Source organism: Hyperolius riggenbachi, chromosome 1, assembly GCF_040937935.1.
Source record: "Hyperolius riggenbachi isolate aHypRig1 chromosome 1, aHypRig1.pri, whole genome shotgun sequence".
NCBI classification, from domain to species: Eukaryota; Metazoa; Chordata; class Amphibia; order Anura; family Hyperoliidae; genus Hyperolius; species Hyperolius riggenbachi.
The window spans coordinates 260,197,285-260,221,142 of record NC_090646.1 but is presented as its reverse complement, the minus strand read 5'-3'; positions in this window follow the sequence as shown (position 1 = coordinate 260,221,142).

The following is a 23,858-nucleotide window of genomic DNA, read 5'->3' as shown; positions in this document are numbered from 1 at the left end:
CGGTACGCGCAAACTACCAAAACGTGCTGGAAAACTGACTAACTGAACACAGGAAATAAACAGTTCGTGTACGTATATATCAGCGACACTGATGTATCAACGTAACACGAATACAAGGAAAATAATAAACGTGCTGGTATGCATATATATTGGCAATGAGCCAATATATGATGCAAAACCAGCAAAGTATCTTTAGAACAAGAAACACGATCGGGGGCTGAAGCGACAGCAAGACGGGCTTAACTGAAGCTATGAAAACCCAAGGAAACCCTGCAGGAAGCAGATCTTTATACTGAGGTCATCCAATGGGAGCAGACATGCAGATTCCCACACAGGTGAATGATAATCAGTCACAAGCTGACAGCAGGGAAAGACAGACAAAGCTATGCAGCTTGCATGGAAATCGATCAGAACTGCCTGAGCTGCAGCACTACTACTTCCAGCAACAGCTGCTGCAGCAGCGATCATCACAGTAACAGCTTACAATGTACATACTGGAGGAGGTAGAAATGAACAGCGTACAGTGTTTACCATCAGCATAGGTACAGAGCATCGGCTTATAATGTACATACTGGAGTTAACAGATCAGCACATGCTGCAGTTAGTTTACTATCAATACAGGCACAGAGTAACACCTTATACCATACATACTGGTCGTAGCAGAGATCAGCACATGCTGCAGCTAGTTTATCATCAATGCAAGCACAGAGTAACAGCTTATAATTTACATACTGGAGGTAGAAATGAGCACCGCCTTCAGCCTGTGAGACCAGAACACTGTTGTAACCCAAACACTTTATGACAGTTTGATCTGTCTATATGTCCAGTGAGTGAGTACCTGTGTGGGGTGAGGTGGAAGATTGTCCAATCCAGACTTCCGGTTCCGGCGCCTCATGGAGTAGCCGCATGCTCCGGAGCTCCGCTCCCCTCCTTCACAATCTACATCCATCTGCACGCCTGGCTGCTCGGATCGTCCCCGTTTTGAATGATTTCTACTTTGGGATATCCCCCCGTACCTGACATGGATAAGTTTGTCGCCAAAACATCATGATCATCTTGGCTGGCTTAGTCCCAGGATCAAGTCGCCACACATGCGAACACCACCCCGGCCATAGATCAGGATTCTGCGAGCGAGGAGGACATTTCGGATGAAATGGAGGGTAAGCTGACCCAACTAGACTACAAAAGACTGGCTGCAGAGATGGCAGCACATTTGCAAAAAGACGTGGCAGCCATTTTAGCTAAAACAATAGACGTGCACACAGCGCCCATCGCAGCACAGCTTTCTCAACATGCTACCCACCTTGCTGACATAGATCAGAGGCATAACTCTTTACAAGAGAAGGTAGACTCTTTACAGGCTAAAGCTGACTTAGCTGACAAGAATCAACTAATCATGGCAGACCGGATCAAAGATCTAGAGAATAGATCCCGATGTAATAACTTAAAGTTTGTCGGCCTGCCTGAATCTTTCAAGCCTGAGGAACTGGCGGAAATTTGTTCTGACGCCATACCTGACGCTCTTGGACTGCCTGGACCATTCCGGGTTGAACGAGCACACAGACTAGGCCCCTTCAAGCCCGAGTTTAATCACCCGAGCGTGATGATCGCACAGTACCTGGACTTTGCGGAAAAGGCACAAATTCTAAAGGCTTTCCGCGCAAAGAAATCGCTTCAAGTTCATGGTCATAATCTGTTGGTGTTTGCGGACTACTCGGCAGAAGTGGCCAAAGCAAGAAAGGAGTTCAGCCCTGCTTGCCAACTCTTGTTTAAAAAGAAGGTGCGTTTTGCGTTGATATATCCAGCAACCCTGAAGATATTCCCTAGTGATGCCCCAGAGGAATCCTTCTCAATACCATCAGAGGCCCTCTCCTTTGCTAAATCAACCACGGATGAATCCTCCAAGCAAACAGAGGACTCTGCTAATTGCTCTCCACGATTATGGGACCGAGACCAAGAACAAGAAGGACCATCTCCTAAATCTCCTCGTACACAAGACAGTGCAGAAGAACATTCATCTCAAATGGGGGGGTTACTGGGCCTAAGCGGGGGGCCCTTGGAGCAGCTGAGGTATAGACAACCTCTTATACGATATCTGCAGGATTAAGTGACTAATACGTTTTTTAGAATGAGTGAAGTTATATCATCTACTTTGCTTTTTGATTGCATTTGCATACTTTAAATATACCTTTGCTCACCACCCTGATACTGATCTAACCATGGAGAAATGTAGTTAAAACATGTTTTCCCTGCAGGTAATATGACCTGTTCATGTGTGTAGATTTAAGGCAGTTTTCTTTGTTCAATTTGCTTTTGTTCTAATATGCTAGTAGGGGGAGAGCGGGCTGTTGGGGAAACAAAATTTACAAAAGCTGCTACATGTGGGGGCCATTTGTCATGGCCCGGGGTGCAGTCCCACAACAGCTAGCTTGACTCTTTTACTCTTGATAGTTTTTTCAGAGTCAGAATATGTGGGGTGCGCTTGGGGCCATCACGGGTGGTGCTCTCTACACCTATTGAGGTTACTAAAATCATGGGGAAAAAAGGAGTCCTTTAAGTGACATTACCCCACAACGTATAATTGCACTTAAGTTTTTTTATTTGATATTCTGTTAGATATATATATATATATATATATATATATATATATATATATATATATATATATATCTTAATGTTGGTTTTCAGTTGTTCGCCCATCACAGTCCACTCGTGTTTCTTGCTTAGGTCTAGTTACATTTTGATAGGGGGGTGCTCGGCTGGGACGCCCTTTCCTGTCACAGTTACAACTATAGCATCATGTACAATTATTGATCTCTATGAACCTCCTTGATGTTAAGGTTGTAACTTGGAACATAAAAGGGTTGAGAACTGGTGAAAAAAGGATGAAAGTACTACGCCAATTGCAAAAACTTAAAGCGGATGTGGTCGTGTTGCAGGAAACTCACCTTGCTGCAGAGGAACTAAAATTTATTCAGAAGTTGTGGGTGGGAACAGTTATAGGAGCCCCTTCTGTTAAACGGAGGGCTGGTGTGGCTGTTCTGATCCATAAATCTTTCCAATGCCAAATAGAGGAACAGCATTTTGATTCTGCTGAGGGTAGATGGGCTATGGTTCGTCTAAATATCAGAGGTTATCATTTATCAGTACTTAATGTGTATTGTCCTAACTCAGCTAGTGGTCCGTTTCCCAACACGATTGCATCCCATATCGCTCAAGAAGAACAATCTTCTAACTTAATAGTCACTGGTGATTTCAATGGGGTTGTGAACTCTATGGAAGATAGGCGTTATGAAAGCTCAGCAAAGCACAGAATAAATGAAAATGACGGTTCACTGGCAGAGTTTGTTGAAGTCACGGGCCTTGTAGATGCTTGGAGATTTCTCCATCCATTGCAAAGGGATTTTTCTTTTTATTCGCCTTCTCATAAATCATTATCACGTATTGATCTGTTTTTTTGTCACTCCTAGCACCATGCAAACGGTTGACACCTCAGAAATTTTGGATATCGTGATCTCCTATCATGCCCCGGTGACCTCGACTTTACATTTACCATCTGCTAGTGAACGATCATTTGTTAGTTGGAGATTTCCCAGTCAGCTAGAACACGATGAAGATTTCTTAGCTCAATTGGAAATGTGGTGGCTTGACTATCTGAGAAACAATTATCGGCATGCAGACAATGTTTTGCTTTTTTGGGAAGCTGCCAAGGCAGTAATCCGAGGAGAAATAATTGCATATGTAAGTGCTAGAAAAAAGAAATCGTATGCAGCCTACTCAGAGGCAGCCTCCAGGGCTAGACAAACATATTTGGAATACATATCTGATATGACAAAACAATCCAGACAAAACTGGTTGGATGCCAAAGCAGCTTTTGGTCTCTGTTATGACAGATGTGCTATGCTATGGAGAGCTCGCTCTGACTGGACATTTTTTAAGTTTGGGAACAAATCAGGAAAGTTGCTTGCAAATATTGCCAAGGGGAGAAGACATACTCAGCACATTACTCACTTACGTGATGCAAAGGGGGTGATTCACACTGAGTCCAAAAAAATTGTTAATATTTTTCAAGAATACTATCAAAACCTGTAGGGTAGCCCCATTCACGATGCAACCAAAGGAAATGAATTTTTGAGTAAACTACGATTGCCTAAATTATCAGAGGAGGATATTCAGTTTCTTAATGCCCCTGTAACGGAAAGTGAGATTCTTGCATTATAAAAGGTTAGCCCAAATGGCAAAGCTCCTGGCCCAGATGGGTTTCCTTTGGAGTTCTACAAGGGTTTGAAAAAACATATATCTCCATGCCTGGCAAAACTATATAATTTCATTTATGATAAAAAAAGATTTTTCCCCAGACAGGATATGAAGCTTACATAAAATGACTCCCTAAAAAGATAAACTGGCAGCCATTGGCCCAGTGCCTGAAGGCACCATTCTTGCCACTATGGATGTAGAGTCTCTGTACACCAACATTCCCCACAATGATGGAATTGCGGCCTGTCGCAAATATCTTCAAGGTTTGGGCACACCTATAAACTCAATTGCTGGACTAATGAGATTCGTTCTCACACACAATTATTTCACTTTTGGGGAGGACCTCTATTTGCAGCAAATGGGAGTGGCAATGGGCTCACGGTTTGCACCGCAGTACGCAAATCTCTTCATGGCAAAGATTGAAGAAGAATACCTTAATACTTGTCATATAAAACCCATGGCCTTCTTCCGTTTTATCGACGACATCTTGATCATCTGGTCTGCAAGTGAGGAGGATCTTGTCCAATTTCACAGGAACTTCAATGCTTTCCATCCCACAATCAAACTGAAATTGAGCTACTCTCACAAGGAGATTAACTTTCTTGACACCACCATATACATCAGAGAGAACAGCTTACAAACGTCCATGTACCGCAAACCGACGGATCGTCCCACATACCTCAGGTATGACAGTTTCCACCCCAAACATATAAAGAATTCCATAATTTACAGCCAGGCAATAAGATGCAATCGGATCTGTTCTGACAAGGATGACAAAGACAAACACCTGGGTTACCTGAAGAAGAATTTCATAAAACAGGGATACAATCCTCTAATGGCTGAGACCCAAATCAGGAAAGCTAACAACATCCCTAGGACTCAGCTCCTGGAGTACAAGCAGAGCCAGGAAGAGAGCCGTGTCCCACTGGTAGTAACCTACAACCCACGCTTGGAAATCTTAAGAAAGATTGCAAAAGAACTTCATCCTGTCCTACACAAGGATCAGAGACTGAAAAAGATATTCCCTGAACCTCCCCTCCTTGCGTTCCGACAGCCACCCAATCTTAAGCAGATGATAGTGAGGAGTGCCTTAAATAGGCAAGAACAGAATGGAACATTCCCCTGCCGAGGGAAAACATGTGGGACCTGTGAATACATCCATTCCACTGACAGGATACTAATACCGGGTACACAACAGGAATACAAAGTACAAGGCACCTTTTCCTGCGACTCATCTAATGTGGTATACCTGATCATGTGTGCAAAATGCCCCAAAGGAATTTATGTGGGAGAAACAAGTCAACCACTGCGGGATCGCATGACACACCACAGATCCACTATTAACAGCAGGAAAAAGGATATTACAAATTATACTGATCTCCCAATACCAACACACTTTTGTTTACCTGGACACAGTTTAAGCGATTTTCGCGTCACTGTATTAATGGGTGGCTTCAAATCGGGAAACATGAGACTAACACAAGAAACTAAGTTTATACATTGGTTCAAAACTGTACAAGATGGTTTAAACAAGGACTCCAACTTCTTGTGCTGGTACGATGGGTTTTAAATGCCACAGTTCTTTTAATTTTAATTTTTCTATCGTTTCATTCATTTTTGTGCCATATGCTGTGTAAGATGGAATTCACTGTCACTATTCATTTTATTTGCTTTCAGGTGCTGGCTTTAAATGCCACAATTCTCTTAAGCTTAGAATTAATGGTGCATGTAACCAGGCCAGTTACCATTTGAATTCGGAATTTACGATGTCTCTTCATCACCAGAGTCTGCTTTATGTCATGTTGAGGATTCTATTGATCTTATCAATTTAGATAGGATGCCTGGGAAAGCCTCCTCAGTAACAGTTAAGGCATCTAATTACATTTATGTTTGCTAAAGAATGTTTCTCCTCTGTATGTCAGTGTATATAAGCTGTGTTTTTCAGTTCTGGTCAGGAACCAGTCCGACGAAGGCTTTTTATAAGTCGAAAGCTCACTGTTTATCCATCTCTAAGTTAGCCAATAAATGGTATCATCCTGATTCAAAACTTCTTGCTTTTACTCATGGCTAACACGGTACAACACTTTACTGCTTCTAAAAAGATAAAGACGCACTTGACCTAGGGTCCTTTAGACCTATTTCTTTACTAAACTGCGATATTAAATTCATGTCTAAAGTGTTGGCTGATCGTCTGGCAACTATATTACCAAATTTGATTGAATCTTCCCAAGTGGGCTTTGTTCAGGGTAGAGCAACAGTTTCTAATATAAGGAAGGTGATGACGGTTTTAGAATACAATAGACTCTCTTGCAATTCTCGGCATCCAGGAGTGATTTTGTCCCTGGATGCCGAGAAAGCTTTCGACAATGTTAACTGCCAATGGTTACATCAGGTCATGTCTGGTATAAGCTTTGAGGGCTCCTTTCAGGAGTATATATCCTCTATTTACTTATGTCCCACAGCTAAACTTATAGTTGAAGGGGTAGCTTCCTCTCCTATTCTTCTACAAAAAGGGTACATGCCAGGAATGTCCATTAACCCCACTACTTTTCAATTTGGCTATCGAACCCCTGGCGATGTACCTCAGAAAAGGGACTTTATTCCAGGGAATCACAGTTAAACGTACAACACTATTCTGTTCTTTATTTGCAGATTATATTTTAATTTACCTTAACAACCCAGAGAGGGATCTTAATAAAATATTCAAATTCTTTGAACAGATTGGGGTATTCACTAGATTTAAAATCAATAGAACAAAGTCAGAAATGTTGTTTTTGTCAAGCCATATTAGTGATACAAAAAAGACATGAGCAATAGCTTTGGGCTTCCAAAAGTTTCTTTAAAGCGGAATATAACCCTGCATTTCAACTTTGCTCTAAAACATTATTTACAGCATATTATATGCAACCAGCATTTTTTTTTTACTAGACCATCATTGGAAGGGTTACACACAGAGCTTTAAAGTTCCGTGGATAGAAATGCAGATGCATCCGAAGTTTAGATAGATACATTTAAGTAAACACAATGTAACAAGTGGTGAATGTTACACACTCTCTGGCTGTCCTCCAGCTCCTGCACAGTCAGAGAGTGTGTGTCACATTCCACACTTGTTACATTGTGTTTACTTAAATGTATCTATCTAAACTTCGGATGCGTCTGCATTTCTATCCAAGGAACTTTAAAGCTCTGTGTGTAACCCTTCCAATGCTGGTCTAGTAAAAAAAAAATGCTGGTTGCATATAATATGTTGTAAATAATGTTTTAGAGCAAAGTTGAAATGCAGGGTTATATTACGCTTTAAAATACTTGGGTATACACTTTTCACAAAATGCTACTCAATGTATAGGTTAAATTATACCCCTATTAAATATAAAGTATTGTTCGAACTAGATAGCTGGACACATTTACCACTTTCTTTGCTGGGAAGATGTCATCTTATAAAAATGATCAGTTTTGGACGCCTATTATACCTACTACAGACCTTACCTCTTTTGCTCAGGCATGGAGATATTCAGGCCCTTGTTAGGGCTTTTAAAGTATTTTTGTGGCAAGGAAAGGGATCCAGAATCCCTCTAAGGTTATTACAGAGGCCTATAAATGCCATTGGAGCCAATTTTCCTAATCTTAGGGCCTATAATGTCGCTGCTCTCCTGCATCATTGCAGCGGTTGGCTGGGGAACACAGATTTTTTTTTTTACCAATACTACTTTGGAACAGCAATTGATAGCTCCATGGTCGTTGGCAGGAATTTTACATGTCAGGATCTCCCATCTCCCAGCTGCAGGAAAATGAATATTTCTATGTAATAGGTTTTACCTGCCACTTACTAGACTCCTGGGGCCATATGCAATTCGAGGAGATAAGAAGCTGAAAACATGCGAGCTTCTTATCTCCTCACATCGCTCAGGATTTACCGGCAAATTCAATTGCCAGTTTCACCTGAGCAATGTCCTTGCGTAAAGGAGCATAACTCAGGTGAATACTAGGTAGGTATTCGCTGAGCGATGCTCCTGTGTGGCCAGCAATGTGGAGCGAGGCATTAGTGCTGGGGAGCTGTCCTTCAGCACCACACCACTGCAGCCTCGCTCCCCGGGAGATGCGTGCATCGTCGCAAGGCTCTTACCCGCCGCCCGTTGCCTCCTGCCGCTCGTCGCATCATTGGTCCAATTAGAATCAGGATGATTCTCATTGGGCCACCTAGTGGATGAATGGGAAGCCCCGGCGGGAGACTCAAAGATGCTTTGCCGGGCTCCAAGAATACTCACAGAGACAGAGATGAGTGGAGGAGCGGCGTGGGACATGCGGCGAACCGGAGCAATGGAGGTATGTTTTTTTGTTACATTTTAAATAGGTATGGAGTCAAAACTGACTCCTTTACCTATTTAAATCCCTGGCATCTGGGGTTTCCTTAGTAAAGGAGGCTCCCAGATGCCAAAAACAGCCCGCAGACACCGGCGATAGGTCTTTTCGCCTGCTCAGAGCAGGTGAAAAGTTAGCACCTATGTTTGGCGGGAAGCATCGCTTCCCGGGGGGTGCAAAATGCAATTGCATAGGGGGAAAGGAACTTGCTGGGCGATTATATCGCCCAAGCGAGTTCTTTTCCGCCCTGAGGGGTGTTAAATGCAATTGCGTTAGGCGACCTTGCTGATGCCTAATTTAAGAACTCGCCAGCACTTGGCGCTGGCGAGTTTGGTAATTGCATAGGGCCCCTGGGCCCATATGCAATTCACCTTTTCACCTGGGTTTTCTCCTAGGAGATAATTTTCATATTTTCTTTAAAATAACTTTTAAGCATTTTAAAGTTAAAAAAGTACAACTTAGTGAAAAGGTAGTATCAAATGTATTTTGAGAATTGTCTTACTTGGTGGTGGTTTTAAAAAATATTTTATGACAAGGTGTAAAAATATCACCCAGGAGAAAACTCAGGAGAAAAAGTAAATTGCATATGGGCCCTGGTTTGTTTAAAATTTGTTTACACTGGATAATATTCTCCCATCAATGCAGCTGCTGAGATATTTTAATAGTGGCTTACTCCAAAGTTTTAGCCTGTAGCCCATACTATGGGCCTGATTCACAAAGCGGTGATAACTCAGTTATCACGCCTAAAAGACTTTAGGCGTGATAAGCTTTGCACCACTGAGTTAGCACCGTTTTGTGCTCTTTATCGCGCGCAAAGTCCCGCGCGCATCGCCCATAGGGTTTAATGGGCGCATCGCGCCCACTGCACCGTGCGCCGCACGATTGCGCACGGGATTTCGCGCGAGTTTCATTTTATCACGCCTAAACTGAGTTTAGGCTTGATAAGAGGCTTTTCACAGGCGTGCAAACACTTTGCACCGCTTTGTGAATCAGGCCCTATATATTCATTATTGCCTTAATGCAAGAACATTTTTTGTGTTGCTAGTTTTAGCTCTGTCTCTAATCCTCCTTGGTAACTTCACTTCTCAGGAAAAAAAGTGAATGCTTTGCAGTTGATTTTACCACCCCAAGCACAATTAAGGGAAAGAGACGCCCTGGTTGGATAAAAGTGGCTAAAAACAGCTTAAAAACAACAAATAATATGAGGTAGCTTACCTAAGCTACCTCATATTATTTGTAGTTTTTAGGAGACAGGAGAGCCAGCTATAGGTCCCCCCCGAGTATAGGTGGCCAGGCATGGGTGAGCCAGTAAAGTTGCCCCCAGTATAGGTTAGCCAGGTAGTTGCCTCCAGTACAGGTAGCCAGTATAGTTGCCCCCAGTATGTTAGATAGGCAGGCATCCCCCCCCCCCCGGTATAAGTTAGATAAGTAGGTGCCCCCAGTATAGGTTAGCTAGGTAGGTGCCTCCAATATAGGTAGCCAGTATAGTTGCCCCCAGCATAGGTTAGATAGGTAGGTACCCCCAGTATAGGTTAGTTAGGTAGGTGCCCCCAGTATAGGTAGCCAGTATAGTTGCCACCTGTATAGGCTAGCTAGGTAGGTAGGTGCCCCCAATACAGGTTAGATAAGTGCCCCCAGTATAGGTTAGGTAGGTAGCTTCCCCCCAGTATAGGTTAGATTAGGTCGCTGCCCTTCAGTATAGGTTAGATTAGGTAGGTGCCCTCAGTACAGGTTAGATTAGGTAGGTGCCCCCAGTATAGATTAGATAGGTAGCTGCCCCCAGCATAGGTTAGACAGGTAGCTGCCCCCAGCATAGGTTAGATAGGTAGCTGCCCCCCAGTATAGGTTAGATAGGTAGCTGCCCCCCAGTATAGGTTAGATAGGTAGCTGCCCCCCAGTACAGGTTAGATTAGGTAAGTGCCCTCCAGTATAGGATAGATAGGTAGCTGCCCCCAGTACAGGTTAGATTAGGTAGGTGCCCCCCAGTATAGGATAGATAGGTAGCTGCCCCCAGTATAGGTTAGATAGGTAGCTGCCCCCCAGTATAGGATAGATAGGTAGCTGCCCCCCAGTATAGATTAGGTAGGTAGCTGCCCCCCAGTATAGGTTAGATAGGTAGCTGCCCCCCAGTATAGGATAGATAGGTAGCTGGCCCCCAGTATAGGTTAGATTAGGTAGGTGCCCTCCAGTATAGGATAGATAGGTAGCTGCCCCCAGTATAGGTTAGATAGGTAGCTGCCCCCCAGTATAGGTTAGATAGGTAGGTACCCCCAGTATAGGATAGATAGGTAGCTGCCCCCAGTATAGGTTAGATAGGTAGCTGCCCCCCAGTATAGGATAGATAGGTAGCTGCCCCCCAGCATAGGTTAGATAGGTAGCTGCCCCCCAGTATAGGTTAGATAGGTAGCTGCCCCCAGTATAGGTTAGATAGGTAGCTGCCCTCCAGTATAGGATAGATAGGTAGCTGGCCCCCAGTATAGGTTAGATTAGGTAGGTGCCCCCCAGTATAGGATAGATAGGTAGCTGCCCCCAGTACAGGTTAGATTAGGTAGGTGCCCCCCAGTATATGATAGATAGGTAGCTGCCCCCAAAACAGGTTAGATTAGGTAGGTGCCCCCCAGTATAGGATAGATAGGTAGCTTGCCCAGTATAGGTTAAGTAGGTAGGAGCCCGCTCATAATGGCGGAGGGGGGAGCCGGAGCCGCAGTGAGGGCAGCCCGACCTCTCCCTCCCTCTCCCCGGGCCGCTCTCCATGCTCCCCGCTCGGACTGCAGGCAGCAGAGTTAGCGTGCAGGGAAGCGCTGCTGTACACAGCTGTTACTCACCTCCCTGGATCCGATCGCCGCTCCCGCCCTGCTGGTCTCCTCTCTGAAATGTAGCCGCTGATACATTACACACGCTGCTTCCTGTTTACACAAGAAGCAGCCGCGTGTGTATCAGCCGGCTAGGCAGAGAGGAGACCAGCAGGGCGGGAGCGGCGATCGGATCCAGGGAGGTGAGTAACAGCTATGTACAGCAGCGCTTCCCTGCGCGCTAACTCTGCTGCCTGCAGTCCGAGGGGGGAGCATGGAGGGCGGCCCGGGGAGAGGGAGGGAGAGGTCGGGCTGCCCTCACCGCGGCTCTGGCTCCCTCGGTCCCTCCGCTATCACAGCCATGTCATCTGGTGCCGCCCCTCCACTTCTTCCCGCCTGAGGAACTCGCCTCACCCCGCCTCATGGGCGGGCCGGCCCTGACCCCGAGTGTAGTCGGGTTCATTGTTTCCTGTGGTCGGTTGCACCATGCAACCCTCCATTGTGAGTAGTATTTTTATTTCATAATTTCTTTTCTGATTCACCGACATATTGCACTACTGGGCTCCCGCTCTTGTGTCTCCTGTGTCTTTTCTTCAGGGTGCTGATACACCCTGACCACAGTCCCCATTATCACCCCAAGGGCACGGCTCATCCCTGATATGTTTCCTTCTCTGCTTCATTCATTCTGTGTTTCTCTTTACCTTTACACAGTCTGAGCAGCACAAAGCCCTGGCTTTTCCGGTCACTGCCCAACTTCTTCCAGCATCCTCATTTCTATAGCAACCCATCCCTACTCTGCTGTGTACAATAGAACAGATGCAAAGGTGCACAACCTTCAATTTTATTGCATATGAAGGCATGCAAAACATCCTTGATATCTTCCTATTCCGGTATTCAAATAACTTTATCTTATCCAAGATCAAAGTTTCTGTAAATCCTAAAAGATCAAAATTAAAGGACAGCTGAACTGAGAGGGATATGGAGGCTGCAATATTCATTTCCTTTTAAACAAGGCACATTGCCTGAATGTCCTGCTGATTCTCTGCCTCTAATACTTCTAGCCATAGACCCTAAACAAGAATGCAGACCAGATGTTTCTGTCTGAAGTCTGACTGGATTAACTGCATGCTTGTTTCAAGTGTGATTTTGACACTACTGCAGCCAAAGAGATCAGCAACTGGTCGGGCAGCTGGTATTGCCCAACAGCCAAAGAAATAAGCAACCAGGCAATGGGATTGTTTAAAAATAATAAATATAGCATATATCCCTCTATCTTCAGGTGTACTTCAATTCTGGGATGAATTCTTGGGGGATTTCGAAAACATTTTAGTGCATTTTGGGCAAAATATCTGAGGGTTCCTGTAAATATGTGTGAGATGTATTTAAATCAGTGATGAGTGAAAATGCAAATATTCTTTTCGTCGAATTTTCGCGAAAATAAGTACTATTTTCGTTTCGAAAAGTGAAAATTCGCCGAATATTTTCGCATTAATTTTCGCCTAAAGTCTGTTTTTTTTTCGTGTTGAATTTCAAAGCCCCCTTACAAGCTAGAATCACCAAATTTGCAGGGTACATTAAGGAGATATGTGGGTACAAGAGGAAAATGAAATTTTTCAAAAAGACCTTATAGTTTTTGAGAAAATTGACTTTAAAGTGTCAAAGGAAAAAAGTATACATTTAAATGCAGTAAATGACAGTTACTGTAGCAAACCTAGCAGTAGTGTAAATTTACTAATATCAAAAGAAAGGGCCAAGTGTAAGTGCCATGGGCTAAGTGCCAAGTGCAAACTGCCAAGTGCAAAGGGCCGAGTGCCAAGTGCAAAGGGCCAAGTGCCAAGAGCAAGTGCCAAGTGCAAACTGCCAAGTGCAAAGGGCCAAGTGCCAAGTGCAAAGGGCCAAGTGCCAAGAACAAGTGCCAAGTGCAAAGTGCAAACGGCCAAGTGCAAGTGCAAAGGGCCAAGGGTCAAATGAAAAGGGCCAAGTGCAAAGGGCCAAGTGCAAAGAGCCCTTGGCTCTTGGCCCTTTGCCTTTGCACTTGGCCCTTTTCATTTGACACTTGGCCCTTTGCACTTGCACTTGGCCCTTTGCCTTTGCACTTTGCACGTGCAATTGGCCCTTTGCACTTGGGCCTTTGCACTTGGCCCTTTGCACTTGGGCCTTTGCCCTTGCACTTGGCCCTTTGCACTTGGCCCTTTGCACTTGACCCTTGGCCATTTGCACTTGGCCCTTTGCCCTTGCACTGGGCCCTTTGCACTTGGCCCTTTGCACTTGGCAGTTTGCACTTGGCCCTTTCTTTTGATATTAGTAATTTTACACTACCTCTAGGTTTGCTTAAAGGGATACTGTAGGAGGGGTCGGGGGAAAATGAGTTGAAGTTACCTGGGGCTTCTAATGGTCCCCCGCAGGCATCCTGTGCCCGCGCAGCCACTCCCCAATGCTCCGGCCCTGCCTCCGGTTCACTTCTGGAATTTCAGACTTTAAAGTCTGAAAACCACTGCGCCTGCGTTGCCGTGTCCTCGCTTCCCCTGATGTCACCAGGAGCACACGGCGCAAGCACAGACCATACTGGGCCTGCGCAGTATGCTCCTGGTACCATCAGCGGGAGTGAGGACACGGCAACGCAAGCGCAGTGGTTTTCAGACTTTAAAGTCTGACATTCCAGAAGTGAACCAGAGGCGGGGCCGGAGCATTGGGGAGTGGCTGGTGGGCACAGGATGTCTGTGGGGGACCATTAGAACCCCCGGGTAACTTCAACTCATTTTACCCCGACCCCCTCCAACAGTATCCCTTTAAGTAACTGTCATTTACTGCATTTAAATGTATACTTTTTTTCCTTTGAAACTTTAAAATCGATTTTCTCAAAAACTATAAGGTCTTTTTGAAAAATGTCTTTTTCCTCTTGTACCTACATATCTCTTTAATATACCCTGCAAATTTGGTGATTCTAGCTTTTAAGGGGGCTTAGATATTCAACGCGAAAAAAACGGACTTTAGGCGAAAATTCGGCGAAATCGAAAATGGGATTTTCGATGCGAAAATGGCTTTGGCGAAAATTCGCAAGCAACACTGATTTAAATAGAATAACTGTATATTCAGGATGTCAGTATCCCTGTCCTCCAGCAACAATATTTCAAAATGTTTCTTGTTATTAGTCCTTCTAAATCCTCTTACTCTACCGATTGACTAGTCATTTCAACTTGATATAAGCCACTCAACACCCACCACCCACTGGGCCATTCTATAGGTGGCTAACCAGAGTCATTAAATTAGAGGAGAGCTCCAGGAGGTGTCTTTATGCTTGCATTAGAAATAATTACTGTATTGTAATAATTATTATAATTATACGTTTTCAAAATGTTTTGCCCTTCAAGAGTTATTTTTAATAGTCTCTCCGGCTGACTCTTCAATTTTAATTACACAAAACTTGAATATGCTTCATCCTACTGAAGCAAAAACCCAGGAAAAGTGTAAAACATCTAAATGTCCTTATCATGTTTTAAAATATCTAAATGGACAAAGTGTACGTGCTTTTACATTGCTGCTCCATCCTGTAAGTAGTATTTGTGAGCAGTGATGCTCGGATACCCCTTTTTATTATTCGAGTTCGGTCGAATTCGAATAGTGAATTATTCGAGTTCGGTCGAATATTCGAGTCGAATATTTTTTACTATTCGATTCAACCTCGAAATTCGAGCTTACTATTCGAGTCGGTATTCGAGCTCATTATTCGAGCTGACTATTCGAATTGGCCTTAAACACTTGTTTTGGGGGTGAATGATGCAAGAAACATCTTTTTTTCCAAGTAACAACAGCAAGTGATTATGTGGGGATGTTCCTTAAAAAACAAACAAAAGGGAAGGCGCATGCGCGGTGAGCCCGAGATGGCCGCTTGAGGACAGAGCTCCGCTCAGTGCCCGCACAGATTCCGCCGCAATCAGCTACAGCTACGCTCCTATTGAGCGGCGACCACGGAGATCAGCACCCGAGGACTCACCCATCCGGATGGCTGCCAAGTCCGCACCCAGAACGGCCCCACAAGCAGGCTCTATGGATCGCTTTGTCCGACCCTCCTCCACCCAAGATGGCGCCGACCACGCTGCCTCCTCCGGCTCCTCGCAGCCTGTGCAGCAGCCACAGCATGACTCATCCCCACACCACGGAGAAGAGGTGCCCAGAGCAGAGATGCCGCTGACCACAGCTACACTGGAGGCGACCCTGGACAGGCATTACAGGTCCCTCCATGACTCCCTGCAACAGGTAATCCTCTCAGCCCTGAAAGATCTTAAAGGGGAAGTCACAGCTCTGGGGGATCGCACTAGCTCTATAGAAGGGAAAATGGATGCACTGACACTTAAACAGCGGGATATGGAGGACGAACAGCACATCATGCAGAATGATTTGAAAGCAATTAGAATTGCCCAGGAGGACAATGAGAATAGGGAGAGGAGACAGAACATTAGAATCAAGGACATGTCAGCATCTGTTACAAATGACTTACTAATCCCGCATCTCATGGAACTGTATAAATCCATTGTGCCTGATCAGCCGGATGAGTTTTGGAGAATGGACCGAGCGCATCGATCATTAGGAGAGAGAAAGACAAATACACGTCAGCCCAAAGATGTAATAATCAGACTCCATTACTATGAGGCTAAGGAAGCAATAATGCGTGCTATACGAAACGCCCCCAAAATATCTTTTAAAGGAGACGATCTTTCTATATACAATGATTTATCTCTGATTACCCTGGCAAAAAGAAGGGCCTTCAAGCCAATTACACAGCTACTATCTGACGCAAAGATAGCATACACTTGGGGCTTCCCATTTCGACTCCGAGTTACCAGGCAAGGGGTCTCGTTTACACTCACCGACCTAGACGATGCCCCCTTCTTTTTGAAACAACTGGGCCTCCGTCTACCCTCGACGCTTTCCACACAACAGGCCTCCCCACCCTATGCAAGATCTCCGCCAAGAAAGATACGCCATGTGGCTGAGTGGTCTAGAGCTTCAGCACGCAGCCTAACTTATCCAGGCGCGACAGAAGACATGGAAGCTTTACCAAGCTGAACTGTTTCTACCAGAAATCTAATCGCCTAAGTATAACTCTCTTACTATCCAGGGTCTCTTCTTGTTAAATTGATTACAGACTATTGCTGATGTTTTAGGTTAAACCCTGATCTCCTATATCTATATTTACTAAAATGGCGGACTCTGGGCTTCAAGGGGCTAGCCCTGGTCACCCACATGTACCTCCGGAAAGTTGCTCGGAAGACTGGCTGGCCCCTCCGAGGACCAGTCACTCCCCGACAACTTGCTCTCATACAACTGTTTTCAGTTGTCTTTCTCTGTTGCCACTTCTTTAACAGTGGCCGTTACACATACAAAATTATTCTAAAAATGTTACATTGTATGCTTAGACCGTTACCTCCTATAGATCCTTTCACTATCTTCTTCTCTCTCTCTGCTCTCACCTACTGTGCTTATCCTCTATATCAAAGGGTTACCAAATTCCTACACGATCACTTTTTTATTTCAGATAATGGTTAAACTATACTCTTTAAATGCCAAGGGTCTAAACATCCCACAGAAAAGGATGTCTCTGTTGAGAGACCTGCGGAGACTTGATGCAGATCTGGTCCTACTTCAAGAGACCCACTTGACCTCTCGGGACTCCGTACGCCTCCACAATAGATACTATCCCGATGTATATCTTGCTTCGGGCCCTCAAAAACGTGCAGGGGTAGCCATATTATGCAAAAAAGGCCTTCCTATCCAAATAGATAAAATTATAAAAGATGATAAGGGACACTTCCTAATAATTCTGGGTTCCCTAGCTGGTAAGCTAATCACACTGGCTAACGTATATGTCCCCAATACGCAACAGATTTCTTTCTTGTCATCTTTCCTCTCCAAACTCCAAAAAAATGCAAAAGGGACGATTATTCTAGGAGGGGATTTCAACTTGGCCTTCTCCTCTACTAAAGACAGAAGCAAACCAGTCCCATCATCCACCTCCTCTTCTCATGAGCGTAATTCCCGTAAGTTTCGAATGTTACTCCGAAAATTCGGGATGATAGATCTTTGGAGGGTAGCCAACCCTACAGCAGTAGAATATACATTCTTCTCTCCCCCCCACGCCTCCCACTCACGTATCGATTACTTCTTCGCCAAAGCTCAACTCCTTCCTTCCTTAAACGATTCTACCATATCCCCTACGGCATGGTCGGACCACCACGCAGTCATATTAGATCTTGATTGGCTAGCTAACCCACATAAACCACTACACTGGAGGCTAAATGAATCCTTATTAAAAGATAAAGCACTCATTACTAACTGTTTAGAAGAATTACAATCCTTTTTTACAACAAATATAGACTCAGTTACATCCTTTGGCTTAATGTGGGAATCCCACAAGGCCTTCATAAGGGGTTACTTTATAGCGCAGGGTTCTAGGAAAAAACATCATACTACAAAAAAACTGCTAGAACTCAATAATTCTCTTATCAAAGCATTTCGCACCTACAAAAGCCACCCAACGCACGACCACTTCTTAACCATCCAACAACTTAAACTGGACATACGCACTCTCCAATCCTCCCAGCTTGAAAAAAGTTTAAAATGGACCAGACAGCTGTTCTTCGAAAGAGGTAACAAACCACATACCATACTGGCTAAAAAACTTAATCCACAGAGCACTCAACAGACAATATACTCAATGAAGGACATCCATGGTGTCACTCAGTATGATCCTACCAAAATAGCCAATATATTTACCTCCTTCTATGAACAACTCTACAATCTCCCAGACCCTACCTCTAATCCACAATACTCGGAAAAAGTATCCCTCTTCTTAGAACAACTAAACCTCCCCAAGCTATCTGAAGAGGAACAACGGACTCTAAATTCACCAATAACCTCAGCTGAAATGCTAGAGGTTCTCAAAAAGCTACCCTCATCTAAATCCCCTGGTCCAGACGGCCTGCCCTACTCATACTATAAGCATTTCCAGTCAATTCTCATTCCACACTTGGTGACTTGAACGGGAACAACCCACCTAATTCCCTCTTAAACTCACTAATTACTGTCATCCCCAAGGAAGGGAAAGACCCCCAATTACCTCAGAGCTATCGTCCCATATCTCTCCTTAACTCAGATTTAAAAATTATTACGAAAACAATAGCTAACCGCCTTAACCCTATTCTACCCAGGCTTATCAATAACGATCAGGTAGGCTTTATATTAAATCGACAAGCAGGAGATAACACGCGCAGAGCCATAAATCTAATATCATTGATGAACAAGATGGGAAGGCCTTCTCTGCTTCTAAGTTTGGATGCAGAGAAGGCCTTTGACAGACTATACTGGCCCTTTCTTTTCCAGGTGCTAGAACATCAAGGCTTTGTAGGTTCTTTCCTACATATAATCAGATTCTTATATTCTACCCCATCAGCCTCAATTAAACTTCCCTTCGCCTCCCCTACTCCTTTCCAAATCCATAATGGTACAAGACAAGGCTGCCCCTTATCTCCACTTCTCTTCGCCTTGAGCATCGAACCCTTAGCAGCAGCGATTCGACAAAACAATAATATAAAAGGAGTTTTTCATGGCAAACATGAATATAAAGTATCGTTATTCGCAGATGACATTCTACTTACCATCTTGGAACCCCTGATATCACTCCCAGCTCTACATAACACTCTGAATATATACGAATCTATATCTGGGTTTAAACTAAACCAAGATAAAACAGAAGCCTTGCCCATAAAAATCCCTCCCAATATATTAGCCTCTTTAAAAACACACTTCCCCTATAAATGGCAGTCCCATTCCATAAAATATCTGGGAATTCAACTTACATCCACTTATAATACTCTATATAAAAGTAACTTCCCGACCCTTATCCAAAAAATTCTACAAGATTTACACAAGTGGACAGCATATAAGATTTCATGGCTGGGCCGAATATACGCTTTAAAAATGAACGTTTTACCACGCCTACTATACTTATTCGAAACCCTCCCGGTACTGGTCCCATCCTCCCAACTGGCGACCCTCCAATCAGCTTTCTTACAATTTGTATGGAATCATAAGAGACCAAGAGTACATAAGAATATACTTCTCTCCTCTAGGGAACAAGGTGGTCTTGGACTCCCAAATCTGCGATATTACTACTACGCAGCACATCTTCGTCAGCTGGGGGAATGGTCTAGCTTAAGGGTTTACACAAAATGGGGCCTAATTGAGGCAACCAGCATGCTCCCTGTCTCACTAGCATCCTTAATATGGTCTCACCAACCAATTAAAATCCCCACACAACAAATTCTCCCAACGATCAAATTTACGCTTCACATATGGCGATTAACCGCTAACATGGCCAAGTTGAGATCCTCTCCTTCACCGCTGCTCCCGATACTGGGAAACCCTCACTTTCAACCAGGTCTATCTGAATCATTTATGTCTACATGGTTTAATTTAGGTTTTTTCAACCTGAGGAACTGGATACACCCCCTCTCAGGTAAGGTCCACACTAAATCAGAGATAGAAGAAAAAACCCCTCTTACTACTAAACTAATCTTAGAACTTAATCAAATTACCCACTTTATTCATTCGCTCATCCCCAAATTACCTTCACCCTTTACTCCATCACCCTTTGAACAACTATGTAATCACAAGGGACACCAAAAGGGCCTGATTTCACAGATTTATGGACTACTCCTCACTAAGTCAGGCTCCTCCATCCCAGACCATCCCTATATGACCAAATGGTCAAATGTACTTCCCTTCTCTGTTTCCATAGAAGACTGGTACGAGATATGGGAAAATGCCAAACATTCTTCCATGTGTATCCAAATCAGAGAGAACATATATAAAATCATCTTTCGATGGTATCTCACCCCGGAAAGACTATCAAAGATTTACCCGGGCACTTCAGATCTCTGCTGGAGGGGCTGTAATGAAAAGGGCACCCTGGAGCACATCTTCTGGTATTGTCCCATGCTCACTCCTCTATGGACCAAGGTCCAAGGTCTCATTGCTTCCACTACTGGCACACAAGTCCCGCTCAACCCCCTTCACATGTTATTAGGCAAGCCATTCACGAAAGGGAGAAAACACACAAACCGGCTAGTCAATCATATACTTACGGCCACTAGAATCACCATAGCTTCAGCATGGAAAAACATAGCTCCACCAGATATCTCTGAAGTTATCCTGAAAGTCAACTGGACCAGATCTATGGAACAACTGACCGCTTCACTAAGAGACGCAGAAAATAGCTTCCACAGAATCTGGGACTCATGGCCCTATTCCTCGCCTGTTTACCAACCCCCTTGACTACCAGAACCTATTTTTAACGAACCCTTATATTGACTATAAACTACATAGAGAGACATCCCTCCCACCTTAAATATTGATGTTTAGACCCCGGCATAACATAACTCCGACACCTAATACAGCTTTCCAAAATAACTACAGGTAACCTAGGACGACCTATACTTACATAAGACAGTAGGAATTGCTCTCTTCTCTTTCTTTCCTCCCTTTCTCTCTCACTATAGTTAGGCCTACATCCCATAGTAGGTCAAGTTACTAAGAATAAGTTTGATGCTCCTGATTACAGGATCCGACATAGATGATAAAACCTGTAAGAGTGAAAACCACGGTATCTATTATACCCAGCAAAACAGTACCCCAGGATTAATAGCCTATCTTAAAGACCACAGAACCTTCCTGGACCCTCTAGAAAGAACATTTTCTTTAGATCCTTTCGAGAATAGCTTTCCTCTGCTCCTGATGGATCCTCCTTCACTTCTTTAAGCAATGTTTAATTGTTACATATATTTTCTCAACAAATGTACAACCTGTTCAATTACTTATACCGTGAAAAGTATATGATGTACACTGGAAGTTTTTTGACTTGTTGAAAATAAAAAATAGTATGACAAAAAAAAAAAAAAAAAAGGTGGAAAGAGAAGTTGTGTCCAAAATTCTGTTCAGTACTGTATATACTTCTTCTTCTTCTTCTTTATCTTCTATATCTTCTTCTTCTTATTCTATATCTTCTTCTTATTATTATTATTCTGTATCTTCTTCTTCTATATCTTCTTCTTCTATATCTTCTTCTTCTTCTTCTTCTTCTTCTTCTTCTTCTTCTTCTTCTTCTTCTTCTTCTTCTTCTTCTTCTTCTTCTTCTTCTTCTTCTATATCTTCTTCTTATATATCTTCTTCTATATCTTCTTCTTCTTCTTCTATATCTTCTTCTTCTTCTTCTATATCTTCTTCTTCTTCTTCTTCTTCTTCTATATCTTCTTCTTCTTCTTCTTCTTCATCATCTTCATCTTCTTCTTCTTCTTCTTCTTCTTCTTCTTCTTCTTCTTCTTCTTCTTCTTCTTCTTCTTCTTCTTCTTCTTCTTCTTCTTCTTCTTCTTCTTCTTCTTCTTCTTCTTCTTCTTCATCTTCTTCTTCTTCTTCTTCTTCTTCTTCTTCATCTTCAGCTTCATCTTCTTCTTCTTCATCTTCTTCTTCTTCATCTTCTTCTTCTTCTTCTTCTTCTTCTTCTTCTTCTTCTTCTTCTTCTTCTTCTTCTTCTTCTTCTTCTTCTTCTTCTTCTTCTTCTTCTTCTTCTTCTTCTTCTTCTTCTTCTTCTTCTTCTTCTTCTTCTTCTTCTTCTTCATCTTCTTCTTCTTCTTCTTCTTCTTCTTCTTCTTCTTCTTCTTCTTCTTCTTCTTCTTCTTCTTCTTCTTCTTCTTCTTCTTCTTCTTCTTCTTCTTCTTCTTCTTCTTCATCTTCTTCTTCTTCTTCTTCATCATCTTCTTCTTCATCTTCTTCTTCTTCATCTTCTTCTTCTTCTTCTTCTTCTTCATCATCTTCTTCTTCATCTTCTTCTTCTTCTTCTTCTTCTTCTTCTTCTTCTTCTTCTTCTTCTTCATCTTCTTCTTCTTCTTCTTCTTCTTCTTCTTCTTCTTCTTCTTCTTCTTCTTCTTCTTCTTCTTCTTCTTCTTCTTCTTCTTCTTCTTCTTCTTCTTCTTCTTCTTCTTCTTCTTCTTCTTCTTCTTCTTCTTCTTCTTCATCTTCTTCTTCTTCTTCTTCTTCTTCTTCTTCTTCTTCTTCTTCTTCTTCTTCTTCTTCTTCTTCTTCTTCTTCTTCTTCTTCTTCTTCATCTTCTTCTTCTTCTTCTTCATCATCTTCTTCTTCATCTTCTTCTTCTTCATCTTCTTCTTCTTCTTCTTCTTCATCATCTTCTTCTTCATCTTCTTCTTCTTCATCTTCTTCTTCTTCTTCTTCTTCTTCATCTTCTTCTTCTTCTTCTTCTTCTTCTTCTTCTTCTTCTTCTTCTTCTTCTTCTTCTTCTTCTTCTTCTTCTTCTTCTTCTTCTTCTTCTTCTTCTTCTTCTTCTTCTTCTTCTTCTTCTTCTTCTTCTTCTTCTTCTTCTTCATCTTCTTCTTCTTCATCTTCTTCTTCTTCATCTTCAGCTTCATCTTCTTCTTCTTCATCTTCTTCTTCTATATCTTCTTTTTCTATATCTTCTTCTTCTTCATCATCTTCTTCTTCTATATCTTCTTTTTCTATATCTTCTTCTTCTTCATCATCTTCTTCTTCTTCATCTTCTTCTTCATCTTCTTTTTCTATATCTTCTTTTTCTATATCTTCTTCTTCTTTTTCTATATCTTCTTTTCTATATCTTCTTCTTCTTATTATTTTTCTATTTCTTCTTCTTCTTTTTCTATATCTTCTTCTTCTTATTATTTGTCTATTTCTTCTTCTTTTTCTATATCTTCTTCTTATTACTATTTTTCTATTTCTTCTTCTTCTTCTTCCTTTTCTATATCTTCTTCTTCTTCTTCTTTTTCTATATCTTCTTCTTCTATATCGTCTTCTTCTTCTTCACTTATTTCTCTTCTATTTTTTTTTTAAAGAAATGCAGCTATTTTTGAGCGTAATAAATAGCTGGTGGCGCATGGTGGAAGCGCCATTGTATGTGCTCCCTGGCAGTGGAAACACACAGACAGCAGGAGGTAAATTCAGCAGCAGCAGCAGGAGGAGGATGATTGTGTGGCAGCAGGCAGTCAATGAGGCAGGCAGCGAGACATAATAGGCTGTGGTACCTAGCGGTGGTACCAGGCCGTAAATACACAGCATGAGGTTCCAGACAGCGGTCGTGAAGCCCACATCGTGTCCAATACACAACTGGGACAACACAGTTTTCAACCCGGACACCTCAGAAAAATTAAACCTTTTTTTTTTTTTAATGGTTTTTTTTTTTTTGTTTTACAGCAAATTACACATATAGCTATTGTTGGACGTAATAGCTGGTGGCAGAGTGGCAGCAGAAGGTAAATCTGTGTACCCTGGCAGTGGGAAACACAGCAGACAGACAGCAGCAGCAGCAGCAGGAGGAATGGAGGAGTAGTGGGAGTGTGGCAGCAGGTAGGTAGGCAGCGTGACATAATA